Source organism: Lycium barbarum, chromosome 11, assembly GCF_019175385.1.
Source record: "Lycium barbarum isolate Lr01 chromosome 11, ASM1917538v2, whole genome shotgun sequence".
In the NCBI taxonomy this organism is placed as follows: Eukaryota; Viridiplantae; Streptophyta; class Magnoliopsida; order Solanales; family Solanaceae; genus Lycium; species Lycium barbarum.
This window is the reverse complement of record NC_083347.1, coordinates 98744896-98759235: the sequence shown is the minus strand read 5'-3', so window position 1 is coordinate 98759235 and position 14340 is coordinate 98744896.

The following is a 14340-nucleotide window of genomic DNA, read 5'->3' as shown; positions in this document are numbered from 1 at the left end:
ATCAAATACCAGAAAAAGTGAACCGTAAGAAACATAGTTAAGCAGAGTCTTTAAAAGAGTTGACGGGCAAAGCACGAATGTTAATTGCGAAAACGAGCTAGAATGGAATAGTGCAGGGCAAAGGAAAACTTATGGCTTGAAACGATGAATCATGTGAGTATCAAATAATTCGATTATTGAGGAAACAGAACGACAGATAAGGAATGGGCATGAAGGAAGAATGTGATTACTAAGAGATAAACTTCTACATTAATTATATTACTTGAGTGCCAGCTATCGGATAAGATTTTGTACTATATAATCATGATTCTGTTAAGGTTTCGTACGAAGATAATCAAGTTATAGGTTAGAAAGAAAAGACATGGATATGGTAGAAGTATAACCCCAAAGAAGGGGAGCAAATGAAAGTAAAGTAAGCATAAATGAAAACAATTGACACATAGAAGATTGAAGCGATAAGGAATTGGCCTAGGCCTTCGACATCGACTGAAATACGCAGTTCTCTGGGATTGGTCGGATATTACAGAAGATTTGTAGAGAAATTTATTTCTGCTACGACACTATTAATGAAGCTAATTCAGAAGGCAGTGAAATCTCAGTGGACCGGTACTTGTGAATGTAGTCCCAGTTGCTGAAGGGAAGCTAACGTTGTGGCAGACGCACTTAACCGCAAATCTATGGGCGGTTTGACCGGCGTGTATCCAGAAAGAAGGAATTGGCTTGTAAAATTCATCAGTTAGCTAGCCTTGGAGTCCGTTTGGTCGATTCTGGAGATATTGGGATTTTGTCCGAGAAGTTGCTGAATCGTTGATTAGGGAAGAGGTAAAACAGCGTCAGTTCGAGGATTCTATTCTGGTATGGTACAAAGATACAACCCTTGATAAGAAAGGGACCCAGTTGAGATCTCACCTGATGGGGTATTATTATACAGAGGCAGATTATGTGTGCCTGACGTTGCAGGGCTGCGACGGCCAATTATGGGCGAAACGCATAATGTTCGGTAGTCTGTTATCCTGAATCCACTAAAATGTACCATGAACTTATATGCTTATACTGTGGATAAAAAATGGCATGAAACGGGACATCGCACGGTTCGTTGCCCAGTGCCCGAATTGCCAGCAGGTTAAAATTGAACATCAGAAGCCAAGTGGACTTCATTACAGGGTTGCCTCGTACTCCGCGGAAGTATGACTCTATTTGGATTATTGTGGATAGGCCGACAAAAAAATCAGCCCACTTTCTTCCCATCAGAACCACTTACTCAGCGGAGGATTATGCCAGACTATATATTAAAGAAATAGTGCAACTCCACGGAGTTCCTACATCTATTACCACTGACGGAGGTGCCCATTTTATGGCAAATTTCTGGAGATCTTTTCAGGATAGATTAGGGACTAAGGTGAGTCTGAGCATAACATTCCATCCCCAGAGCGACGGACAGGCCGAGTGCACTATATAAACGCTAGAAGATATGTTGCGAGCCTGTGTTATTGATTTCAGAGTCAGCTGGGATAGTCATCTGCCGTTGATTGAGTTTTCTTATAATAACAGCTACCAGTCTAGCATCCAGATGGCTCTGTACGAGGCTTTGTTTGGCAGAGAATGCAGGTCACCGATCGGCTGGTTTGATATTGGCGAAACAGAACTAATAGGCCCAGGTATGATCCAACAGGCGGTTGATAAGATGAAACTTATCCGAGAGGGACTATTAGCAACTCAGAGTCGACAGAAGTCATACGCTGATAAACGACGTCGACCCTTAGAGTTCCAGGTCGGTGATTGTGTATTTTTTAGAGTATCGTCTATAAAAGGCATGGTGCGATGCGGCAAAAAGGGTAAGATCCGTCTGTAATATATCGGACCTTATCAGATTATTCGAAAGATTGGGAATGTCGCCTATGAGCCAGATCTGCCATCTGATTTGAAAGCGATGCATCCGGTATTTCATGTGTCCATACTCCGCAAAAGTGTTGGTGATCCCTCCAGAACATTTCCAGTGAATGATATTCAGGTGATGGAGAAATTGTCTTAAGAAGAGCAACCTGTAGCTATTCTGGATCGTCAGGTGAGGAGCCCGCGTACCGAAGATATACCCTCTGTTAAAGTCATATGGTGAAACAATAATAAAGAAGGAACGACCTGGGAGCAGAGGATGAAATGAAGAAAAAGTACCCTCACTTATTCTCTACACCTACAGGTGATCTAAATCTCTAAACTTGTTATATTAATTGGAAAATAATTCATGTGTGCTACTCATAAGAAGAAACTCCCCCGGAGTGTTGGTAAGACCTATAAGGCTAATTTAACATTCGAGGACGAATGTTCTAAAGGGGGGGGGGGGGGGGGGAGATAATATCCCGTATTTTTGAACGTCGGATTATTTGCTGGGGTGGGGCCCACACACCGAGATTTTTTTTGGAACATTTGAAAATTCATATGAATCACATATGTAAAGTTAAACACAACTCATGAAGTACCCTTGGGCCAAATCAAAGTGGAAGCCCTCCAAACGAATATTTTTAAGAAAACGTTTTCGGGTGACCTGACTTTGAGGGGCACAAACGGTATTATAAGTTTGGAATTTGGAAAGATACCATGAAATATAAGTGGTAGATAATTGAATTAGCTTTCTATCCATAGTTCGTGGGTTCCTAGTTGATGTCGGTATAAGGAGATATGAACGTTTTAAGGTCGAAAGGTCAGTGGGCTAGGCCCAACTCGGCATCAACCGAGTTGACCCAAAAAAATAAAATGAAAATTTAGGCCCAATGTTTAAGGGGTGGCCGGTCAAGTGAGGCCTAACCCATGGTTTTAATGAATATTTCCATGTGCTAATTAATTATAAATGGTCACTATCTAATAGAAGTTTCAAGAAACAAAGAAAGAAGAGAAAGAAGAAAAACCAAGAGCAAACATAAGAGCCATTTCGGGTTGGCCATAGAAAAATCACCCTCAAAAAATTCCTGGGTTCCTAGGTGATGTCGGTACAAGGAGATATGAACGTTTTAAGGTCGAAAGGTCAGTGGGCTAGGCCCAACTCGGGATCAACCGAGTTGACCCAAAAAAATAAAATGAAAATTTAGGCCCAATGTTTAAGGGATGGCCGGTCAAGTGAGGCCTAACCCATGGTTTTAATGAATATTTCCATGTGCTAATTAATTATAAATGGTCACTATCTAATAGAAGTTTCAAGAAACAAAGAAAGAAGAGAAAGAAGAAAAACCAAGAACAAAGAAAGAAGAGCCATTTCGGGTTGGCCATAGAAAAATCACCCTCAAAAAAATCCTGACTCTAAAATTATTTTCTTGTTGAATTCCTACTAATTCAAGGTCCCTCTACAACTTGGTGTAGTTGTTTTGGAAGATTGAGCATTAGTTTCATCAACCTCACACTTTGGACAAGTGAAGAAGATTGGAGAAAAAGGTAGGAATTCATACCTTTTTATTATGTTATGAAGGTTTGTTTGTGTTGTAGTATATGGAAATGAGTAGAAACTATGGAAGTTTACAGAGTATATATATGTAGCCGTGAGTGTATGTATGTTGTATACATATATGAGTTGAATTTTATGTTGTATTCTAGTTGTGGTTATGGTGAAAATTATATTGGGAATGAAAGTTGAATGAATTTTGGTTGAAGTTGGAATGTAGAAGATTATGTCACTTTAGAATGATTTTGTGATATTATGGAAATGAAGTTGTTAAGATGTGAATTATGATTATGGTTGATGAAATTGGAAGATGGAAATATGTTATGGATATGTAGGTTGAATATTAGAAGTTTTGCATGAATTATGACTTTGGTGGAAAGTTTGTATATTTTGTATATCTTGTGAATATTTTGTGGAAATGATATGAAATGCTTCCAAATTATATTGTGATAATCTAGATTAATAATGAATATGAAAACATTGAGATTGGTTTGGAAATGGGAAGTCGGAATGAAAGTTCTTGCATTATGTCGGAAAGAAAACTAGTTGTGTTATATTGTGTCCTATATTGATTGTTGTCGTTGTTGGTGTTGTTGTTGGGTTGTTGTTGATTGTTTTGACCGAGTTAAATTCTCGGGGATGCTATATGAATAGGGGAGATGCTGCCCAAATTTCTGTAGGCAATTATGAATAAAGATTGAATACTTAAAGATTGGAAATTGAGAATTGGTAAATGTGACCAATTGCAGATTTTGGGCGAAACGGGAATTGAATTTGGAAAGGCGTAAAGAGCATATAAGGTATGTAAAGCTATCCCGATTCTTCTTTTGGCATGTCCTAGGTGTACTAGGATCGGATTTGAGCCCCGGAATATATTCTGTCCATCGGAATCCGCGTTGGAAATTGTCACTTTTTCATTCAATAGAATTGAACCTTTTACGTATGCTTTGTTGGAAGAATTAGGCAAACTTTCACAAATTGTTTAGAAAGTTATGAAATGTCCCTAGTACCTCTATAGGTGACCCCACAAGCTTAAAATACGTAATTTGAGCCCACCGCTTTGTTTGTCCCGAGGTGGGCCCACTATTTCCGATTTTACCCCTTTTGTATTTATCACTTGTCTTCGAGTTGCTTTAAAGGATATGCCTTAACTACTCCTCTAACTATTATCTAAACAATTGTTTTAAATACTCCGTTAAGTCTTATAAACTGTTTTGGATCTTGGAAACGATCTCAGAAAGATTATGCCTCCGTAACCCATTATGACATCCGAAGTTTACTTACTATGATTCCGTCCGATTTCATTGTTTTGACTTGTCACTCGATATGCCTCATTGAGTCTTTGGACGTATACATGGTATTTTATTGCATTTAGTTTCTCACTACTCCATTCGTGGATGCCTCAATGTTTACCACACTGAGCCCGGGCCAGGATATGTTCTCAAGCGTCTTCCACTGCATTGTTCGCCGTGCCTCGATGTGAGGGGGCAGGTATATATGTACATGGGTTGTGGAGTATGCTGTGCCATGTACACTATTCTGACATGATATGATATGATCTGATATGGTCATTTGATATGTTATGCTATGTTACGGGGTTATTCCCCTTTTCTGATCCTTATGTGTTGTGGCACCAGCGTCGGGGGGTGGCCACGTTCTGTCTGCCGAGTCCCTTGGCAGGGGCCGGATATGATATGGCATATGTTTCTGTACACACTCTTCATGTTTTGAAAATATGCATTTGATACTCTGGATATCACATTCACTTTTCTGTACGTTCTGTTTTGGTTATGATTTTGTCCCTTAGTGGGACCAGGTATGACATACGTTTTCTGCAAATACTATTTATGCTTTATGATCAGCATCTTTGCTAATCTGGATATTCCGTTCATTTTCTGTATCTTCTGCTTCGATTATGACTTTGTTTACTACGTTCCATGCTTTACATACTCAGTACATATTTCGTACTGACCCTCTTTCTTCGGGGGATGCGTTTTCATGCCGCGCAGGTACAGACTACAGATTTGCTGATCCGCATGTTTAGGACTATATTCTTCCATCTTGGAGTGCTCTATTGTTCGGAGCCTATGCTTGGTACAGTCTTTGCTATGGTACATTTGTATGTTTTTCAGGGGTATGACGAGGCCCTGTCCTGTCTTATGATTCTGATGTGTTCTGTAGAGGTCTGTAGACATACATGTGGGTTCTGCATAGGATTTGGGTTGGTATGATCTGTGACAGCCTGATCGGCTTCCTTGTGCTTTATCCATTAATCTATGATAATTAATAACGCCAATTGACTTTTACATTTAAATATTCTGCTTATATGCTGGTTTGGGTTATTGGGTACGTTCAGGTGTCCAGCACGGACACTAGTCACGGCCTACGGGGTTGGGTCGTGACAAATATGGAGTTCAAATATGGGAATAATGGTATTCTTGAATAGTAACTTGACTTGAATTATAGTTCTTGACATGTTAGGAGTATAATCTTGTTATAAATGATATGCAAGATGTTGATGAAGCATTATATATGAATGAATGTGACGTTGGGTGATAACTATGGTTGTGGATGACTTGAAGAGGGAATTTTGGGAATTGAATAATATCTAGCTTAACAAGTTTATTGATCATGACGTTTTGGATGTTGTTGTTGATGTTTGGGAGTTGTTATATTATATGTAGAAAGATGTAGAAACAAAGGAAATGCTGCCCAATTTCATTAGTTTTTGGTCGCTTTAGCTTAAGCTTAAGTATATTACCGGTTATCTAATTTTAGTATGAATTCTCTTGAATGTAGAATTGTGAGTATCGGAGGGGAGCACTTAGTCGATAAAGTTAGAGCAATGTAAAGGTATGTAAGGCTAGTCCCTTCTTTTCTAAGCCATGCTTCCTACAACATGACTTCCTTTATCTTTCATGACTTCCTTATATTTTGGAACTATAAGTCTATGATTATTAAGAATTTCTCATGAGATAAAGATAGGAGATGTGTTATGAATACGATAAAGATGATGATGAATTTATGTATAGAGATTCTAAAGATTATGATATGGTAGTCTTATGAAGCTAATGGTCCTTATATTATTCCTTGATGTTATTCATTGTTGTTAAGCTCACCTTATAATGCTAGTTCCTTCAAGGTGAGATATGATGACCATGACTACTCCATAATGGAATCGGGGGTTCTCGACCTTACGTCACCCCGATAGAGTTGTAGCTTTTACTTGAGTTCTTATGCATGTTTCCTGATGAGGATATGATAATGCGTATACATCATGCCTAAATGGCCGGGCAGATACCGCTAAGGCGGGAGGCATGTACACCATGTCTAGACGGCATGGGTAGACACCATTAGTGGGCGGCCTGAGATGTTTACCTCGGACGCGAGCTAATGATGATCACACCGTACTAAGAGACAATCATGAGTAGCATTCATGACTCCGCCTTAAGAGGCAATCAGTTACAGGTTACCCCGTTACCTTATATTCTTGCATCATTTTATCATGTTGTTGTGTATGCCTTACATACTCAGTACATTGTTTATACTGATGTCCTTTTCTTTATGGACGCTCTGTTCATGCCCACAGGTAGACAGGGAGACGGTGCAGACACCTAGGAGCTTTTTCAGCAGATTTATAGGAGCACTCCACTACTCCGGAGTCGCCATTCTTGGTATATTCTTTTATGTACATCTTTGGGCATGACGGGGTCCCGTCCCGTTCTTATGTCTCAGTACTCTAGTAGAGGCTCGTAGATACGTATGCGTGGGTAGTAGTTGTCTCATAGATACATCTGTGTATATATTTTTTTTATGTCATTTTGCAGCCGTGAGGGCGTATGTGTATATATATATATATATATATATATATGTGTGTGTATGTGTGTCGCCTTGGAAATTGTGTATGTTCAGGCTGGGTATGATGATTAGAATAATGAGTGGTGCTCGATAGTTAGCTCCGGGTACCCATCATGTCCCCTAGTCAGGTCGTGACATGTATGGTGGGGAAATGTTCCAACCCCTCAAAACTGATCCGGCTCTCCTCATTGACGTTCCGGTGGAAACCTTGTCCTCTTTCCTTTGGCTCCAGCCCTTTATCATATATTTCTTTCAAACCTTGGACCGAGAACCTAATAGCATGTTTAGACCTCTCCTTCATTATCACGACCCAAACTGATAGGCCATGACTGATGCCCGAGCTGGACACCTGTATACGAACCTGCTGGATATAATCAGACTTAATTGAAAACAATATGGCAATCCGTAAAAACATGCTGTAAACACATCATGTCATATATCAAAATGAACCTGTCTCTTGAGAAGTCACAGCTAACCAAGACATAACAAATATGCAAGCAAACAAGGCCGCCACAATACACGGAGACATCCAAAACGAACTACGTCGATATAGCTGACCAAAACATATATACACAACCCACACATGTCTACAGACCTCTACGAGCACACTATTAAAACACAGCGGTACAAGGCCTCGCCGTACCCCTAAATATGCATAAGTCGATACCAAAAGGATTTGTACCAAAATGACTCAAGCTCCGGCACAATAGAGCTCTCCAAGTAGCTGAGTAGCAGTCCTAAGCCGGAGGATCACCACGCTGAGTATCTGTACCGGCGGGCATGAAACACAGCCCCCGAAGAAAGGGGGTCAGTACGGAAAATGTACTGAGTATGTAAAGCATGAAATACAATAAAGAAGATCATGACTGAGTAAAAGATGACAGGAGGCAAGTATGACAATCAAGGATACCAATGTATCTGTGCTTTATGAGATGAGAATCATGCATATATATAATATACCGTACCCGGCCCTCTAGTGAGGGACTTGGTGAAATGATCATCATCATATATATACCGTACCCGACCCTCTAGTGAGGGACTCAGTGAAATGATCATATATATACCGTACCTAGCCCTCTAGTGAGGGTCTCGGTGAAATAATCATATATAGACCGTACCCGGCCCTCTAGTGAGGGACTCGGTGAAATGATCATATATATACCGTACCCGTCCCTCTAGTGAGGGACTCGGTGAAATAATCATATATATACCGTTCTCGGCCCTCTAGTGAGGGACTCGGTGAAATAATCGCATATATACCGTACCCAGCCCTCTAGTGAGGGACTCGGTGATATAGTCATATATATACCGTACCCGACCCTCTAGTGAGGGACTCGGTGAAATAATCATATATATACCGTACCCGACCCTCTAGTGAGGGACTCGGTGAAATAATCATTTATATACCGTAACCGACCCTCTAGTGAGGGACTCGGTGAAATACTCATAAATATACCGTACCCAGCCCTCTAGTGAGGGACTCGGTGAAATAATCATATATATACCGTGCCCGACCCTCTAGTGAGGGACTCGGTGAAATAATCATATATATACCATACCCGGCCCTAAAGTGAGGGTCTCGGTGAAATAGTCATATATATACCGTACCCGGCCCTCTAGTGAGGGACTCGGTGAAATAGTCATATATATACCGTACCCGGCCCTCTAGTGAGGGACTCGGTTAAATAGTCATATATATACCGTACCTGACCCTCTACTAAGGGACTCGTGAAATAATCATATATATACCGTACCCGGCCCTCTCGAGAGGGACTCGGTGAAATCATCATATATATACCGTACCCGACCCTCTAGGGAGGGACTCGGTGAAATGAGGCCATAACAATGTGTATGAATAGGATTTTAGGCGCAATCATGTACAAACTGAATCATCGTTTGAGACTTGATAGAATAATTAGAACGAACCAACACTTGAGAATCAAAGACAACTGTCATGTCAAGTACCACTGAGAACTAGAGTTCATTGGAGTCATGTATGTATGTCGTTCGCTCGCTTTATGTAATTCATGCCAAAAAGAAGGAAGGGATAACTTTATATACCTGTTCGACCTCAAATTATCTACACTTATTCGTCTGAGCTCCTAAGTTTACATTTAAGATGATGACACTAACGTTAGCCACTTCATCGCACACTTATTCCAAGTTTCAAATCAAACTAGTCTATATTCTGCCGAAAATCGGGCAGCATCTCCCCTGTTTATATGCCTAGCCCGAATTATCAATTCAACAACCAACAACAATCACAACAATACCAATATTAACCATAATATTTCCACTCCAAAATACTTCATAAACATCCCATATGGTATTTGTCCCATTTTTCCGTCAACATAATTAATTTACAACAATTTAACAACTCCATCTCCGTAAATAAACCAAGATTAGTGTTAATAACAAGAGATTCATACCTTTATCTTGATAATAATGCTATATCTTCACTCCTCCACCATGAACTTAAGCCACAACGCCTCAATACACAATTTTGTAGTTGCAACTATACGCCGTCTGGACCGAGATTTGGGAATTATACCTAGTTTCGGGCTAAAACGTTGATGTTGGAAAGTTAGAGAATATTCTGGATGTTTTGAGTAGGTTTAGGTGTGTTTGGTGTGAAAATAGGGGGCCTCCCCCTTTTATAGAACGGTCCAGGTTCTGCCTGGACCGACTTGATTTTCCTTCAGCGCGTTCGTGCCCCGTTTGGGCGCTTTCGCGCAGCCTTAGTTTTTCTGCCTGCACCTTCATTCAGTAAAAAGGTCACAACCCTTGATCCCGATATAGTGTGAGGGCCCACGACCTATGGATGGAAAAATCGTTGAATTATCTACAACTTTAAATCTTGGTGTTTTTCCAAATTCAAAACTTATAATGTCGTTTTGGCCCCTCCAAGTCAGATCATCCAAAAATGTTTTCTTAAATCGTCCTTTTGGAGGGCTTATGCCCATATTTAGCTTAAGGGTCCTTCTTAGGACTTGCTCAACTTTTCATGTACTACTCATATATCTCTTCATATGTCCTTTATAAAACTCCAGTGTGTGGGCCCCACTTAGCTTACAGCAACCTAGGGCTTTTCATCAAGTGCCATATGAGCCAATTCACCCCATATGGTCTCAAAATGTCATATATATGTTATTATTCCAGTCTTATAATATAACCTTCATCCCAAACCCGGGCCTCAAAATTGCTCGTCGCGTTCGTGCCTCGTAGTGGCGCGTTCTCGCTGTGTTGGCCCTTGGCCTTCTGCGCGTTCGCGCCACTCCCAGGCGCGTTCGCGCAGACCATTTTCCTGGTCTGCCCGCCCGACTTGTAACGTCCGTATCTCCTTACCCCGATGTCCTATTGAGGAGCGGTTTGTTGCGTTGAAAACTAGACTTCCTGAACTTCACTTTAGACTTTTGTTTCACTTCAAAAGCTCTTAATATACTAAAACATATTCTTTCTTCTAGTTAGACCAAAATTTATGTACCAAACCTTGCCCAACTTTCCTTCAAAGCCTCGGAAGCTTAATCTCCTTAGTTCACTGGTTTTCCAATCCTCCTATAACCTGTTACGCGAACTCGGACTCTTATAATCGTAAAACAAGCACCTGTGATCTTGCATCTTCTCGACAATAACTCCGTTGTCTGCAATTGAATAGCTAATACCTAACGAATCTCAATGTACAGAAACTACGGGGTGTAACATCCTTCCCCCCTTGGAAACATTCGTCCTCGAATGTTGCAGTATTGCTAACCCACAACACCATCTTTGATTCCTTAGAATCGTTATTCCTCCCTTAGGGTCCGATTACCGTTTGCTTAGACTATAACTTAGTTCAGTCCGTTTGCTTAGACTATAACTTAGTTCAGTCTCTTCTCATCTTCCCTTAACTCTTTCATTGCCTTCAGTCAGCTTCTTTCACTTCTTTGTCTTCATGTATATGGTCGGAAATTAACTAGCATCTTGCTCTCATTTTGTCTCCATTATTGTAGCCTCGACTTATCGTTCCATAACTATTCATCGACCCGTAAGTATTTCTCATTTTCTCGTTCTTTGTTTCCCTGTTAGTGACCCACTACCTTTCTCATACACGGTGCCTTTTCTGCGTTTATCCTTTCGGTACTATCTCGAGCTACTCTTTTTGATATCTGTTGGTCTTGGATATACACTGTACTGACTCCTTCCTATGCGTACCTCATGGCATCACTTATTTTCGATTTGTGTCTACTCTTTTTTTATGCCTTCTTGATATATCAATACGCCCCGAGCTTGGCCTTGAGTTGATAAATTGCTTCTTTGGAGCTTAAGAACATCATAATTCCTTTCAAGTCTAACATAATATGTTCTTCCCCCCTTGTAAAGGAGGTCCTTATACGCCAATAGCCTTCGAGTACCCATCGTCTTCGATAATTATCTACCGCCCTTTTCGGTCCTCTTAAGGTCGAGGTTCCATCATCGTATGGTCTAACTTATCTATCTTCTTGTTAATCACACTCTTGTATCCAATCAGAACACTTATAAGGGTTAGATCCAATTCTGATGCCTTCTTTTCCGTCTTTTCACATCTCTTTTGTTATATCCCGCATTTTTCACATTCGGATAATTCAAGGCAATCGCGGGAAGATAACAAGCAAGGCCATATCTTATTTTGTTTGACATATGAGTTGCTTATGAAAAACTTAGAAGTGGAATTAATAAGGAAGGTCAAGGGCATAAAGGGAAATTCGCAATATGACTCGTGAAAATATGGAAGAAGATGAAGGGCAATTTTGGTTACATAAACTAGCAAAAAAATACAAGTGGGCTTGAAAGTAAATATTTGGGAAATTTCTAGGCCCAACCGGCCAAGGACTTGGGTCCAAGCCCATATTGAACAAAAATTTGTCAATAAATAGGATGAGTAAGTCATCCTTATCTTGCTAACCTCTAGAAATTTCAAGACTTGAGGAGAAAAGAAAGAAGGAGAAAATAACCTAGGCCATTCGGCCATAACAAGAATTCCCAAGAAAAATTTGCAAAATTCCTCCAAAAATCATTTTCTACCAAGTGAAGGGTGCTTAACAAGGTGAAGTTGTTGTTGGAGCAAGAAAGGTTCAAAATCATACAAGTTGCCAAGAGTTAGGCAAATAAGAAGTTGAAGAAGATAGGTAAATTCTAATCTTGTTTTATGTGTTATATATGGTTTATATGTGTTGTAGTATGCTAAAATGGATGAAATTCATGAAGGAGAGAAATATGATATGTGGCCGTGTACCTATATGTATGTGTAGAAGCCATGCTTCAATTGTGTTAACTAGTATTTGGTTGTTATGTTTGTAAGTAATGTGTAGAAAATGAAAGTTGAATGAGTTGGAGAATATTGATGTTGTGTATGGCCGTGAGGTATAGTAATTTTATTATGTGTACATGGCCGTGTATATTGTATGTATGGCAATGTATATGTGTTGAAGAATGAAGAATAATGAGCAAGTTATATTCAATGTTGTAGTTGTTGTGTCGTAGATTTCATATCGCAAATAAAGGTTTGGTGACCTTGGTGAAGTATTGGTAAGTGGGAGATTATGTATATTGGAGGACAATGTTCTTGCATGGATAGTAAGTAATGGTATTAGTATAATGTTGAGGAAATATATATTACAAGGTTGCTATTGTGTTTATTGAAGTTGGAAAGTTTTGAAGAAAGTAGCAAATTGATATCATGTGTCTTGAACTAAATGTGTGAATCACTAGTGTGATTATTGAGCTATGATAATAGTTTGGCCGGGTTTGAATTCCCGGATTGTGTTTGTCAAGAATTTGGTTATATTGAATGTCGAGGATGGTGTATTTACAGAGGAAATGCTGCCGAAATTTCGGTAGCCAATTGTTTCCTTAAGGTGTTAACTCTAAGTATGCTAATGAGAGTTTTGGTAAAAATGACCAAATCGCAGATTTTGACGAGATTGTGACTCGAATTTGGAGTAGCTAAAGGAGCGGAAAGAGGTATGTAAGGCTTCACCTTTCTTTCTATGGCATGTCTTAACTAAACGAAGTCGGGTACGAGTCTCGGGGATAACCCTAATCCCCGGAATCCGCACCTAAAGTTTTCAACTTTTCGTTCAATTGAATTGAAGTAGAAAGTGTGCAAAACGATGAAAAGACCTTCTAGACCTCTATAACTTGCCTAAGTGGGACCCGATTACCCTAAGACTCATACAAGTAACGTTATGACACGTACTATGGGTAAATTATATACGCTACCTCGTCCGGCCCGAGGTGGGCCCGTTACTCTCGGATTTTCCTATAATCTTGGTTAACGTACTTGAAGTGAATCAAAAGGGGGCCTTTGATCCCGATTTCGTCACCAAGTGATAAGTACTATGACTACTCCAGCGGGAGTGTTTCTATGATGATAATGATAATGACAATGTCGGACAAGAGAATGTAGCTATGATAAGTACGACCGGAACGACTCTACGACTAAGCCAAGTACTTCATATAAACATGAAAGCGATAAACTAATTGTTGAATCATATTTATATTTTCTAGTTATAACTTTATTTTCTAAAATACCTAAGATTTCATTTTCGGTTGCTGTAACACTATTTTCCGTTGATAGTTTCGCCTTAAAATACTTGTTCCTTCAAGGTGAGACAAAGCTATCACTAGCATTCCGTAATGTAATCGGAGGTCACCGACCTTATGTCACTCCGATGGATACATGATTTTCCTTGGCTCTCTTGTGTGCTTATATGATATAGGTACATAAAACGGGTATACGTGTATGGGTATGTATATATATATGGTAAAGTAAATGTATATAAGACATGTATATGCATAAAAGATGAGTAAATGTATATGTATGTGTATGTGGGGAAAAAGGGAAGGGCCACTGTTATATCACCACCTGATTCAGCTGGATTCCATCCTGGACGCGGGATGCCCGGACGCGGGATATGGGATGAGCCGTACGCGGCGTCTGTATATATATATATATATAATGTGTGATACATATGTGATGTACTATGTTGGGTCATCGTTGGGGAGGGGGTTGGGAGAGCCGATTGTATTCGGCG